Source organism: Apis dorsata, unplaced genomic scaffold, assembly GCF_000469605.1.
Source record: "Apis dorsata unplaced genomic scaffold, Apis dorsata 1.3 scaffold_97, whole genome shotgun sequence".
In the NCBI taxonomy this organism is placed as follows: domain Eukaryota; kingdom Metazoa; phylum Arthropoda; class Insecta; order Hymenoptera; family Apidae; genus Apis; species Apis dorsata.
Genome location: NW_006263395.1, coordinates 501,909 through 502,922, shown reverse-complemented (window position 1 = coordinate 502,922; position 1,014 = coordinate 501,909). Strand labels below are relative to the sequence as shown.

Below are 1,014 nucleotides of genomic sequence, written 5' to 3'. Positions count from 1 at the left end.
ATATATATATATATATAATTTTTCGAAATTTTTAATTATATTCTTTATCTTTGTTAAATTTAATTCAAATAGATTTTTATTCATAGATTCAAAACGTTACGTTAAATTTACGTTTTAAATTTATTCGGAATTTCGATGATTTTGATTCATCTCCAAATGTTGATCGTAAAATATAAATGATTATAATATTGAATTATCAGATTTTATCGTAAAAAAAATTACGTATTCATAGCGTTTCATTTGTCGTTTGGCAGAATATACGGTGACATTGATGCCGCGACGAACATGTTCGATAGTGATATCAATGCCCGCATGAGAAAGTTACAACAACTCGTTCGATTCGCGATAACTTTATTTAAAACGGATCTGTGTATCTTCCGTGATTTTCATCCTCGTCTTCATCAACGTTTTTGTATCAAATATAGCAAAATCGTTTGAACAATCGATCCGAAAATATATAATTTGAATATATAGTTTGAAAATTAATTTTTTTTTTTAATCCTCGAACATTCTTGTGTTAATAAAACAGTAATAAAATTGTATGCAATATTTGTCAACTTTTTTTATCACCGTACGAAGAAAAAGAATTTGTATATCGAAATTATTTGAAAATAGTGAAAAAGAATTATTCGTCTCGTTCGTGTGAAATTTTTATATTTAAGAAACAGTGTCTTGTTAAAAAAAAAGTGAGAAAAAAAGAAGAAGAAGAAAAAGAGAGATAAAAATTAATACAATCGTTAAAAAGCAAGATAATTATTTTATTTATATGTGATCAAAGTGTTTTCATTGACGAGTGTTAAACATGTGACGTACGTGATCGCATTTGGATTACGAGTATCTGGAAATTCAGTTTCGAATACGAATCATGTATGGCTGGTAAGTGGATCGACGATATATTATTTAAAAATTTTTCAATTAGAAACGAAACAAAAAATTAATATTTCCATATCAATTTTAGAAGAAATATATTATTGTTGTAAAGTTTCTGAAATATTTTCTTTCTCCGATAGAATG

The 1,014-nt window shown here is 26.0% G+C and overlaps 1 protein-coding gene across 1 annotated transcript in view; it reads left to right on the top strand.

The window, feature by feature from the left end:
• Positions 1-689: 689 nt before the first annotated feature.
• The window catches only part of LOC102670613 (ankyrin repeat domain-containing protein 6), a 126,679-nt gene continuing 126,354 nt past the window's right edge, over positions 690-1,014 (top strand). Inside the window, exon 1 of the mRNA XM_006611962.2 lies at positions 690-876. The gene's annotated coding sequence lies outside the window, so the exon portion shown is untranslated. The remainder of the gene's footprint in view (positions 877-1,014) is intronic.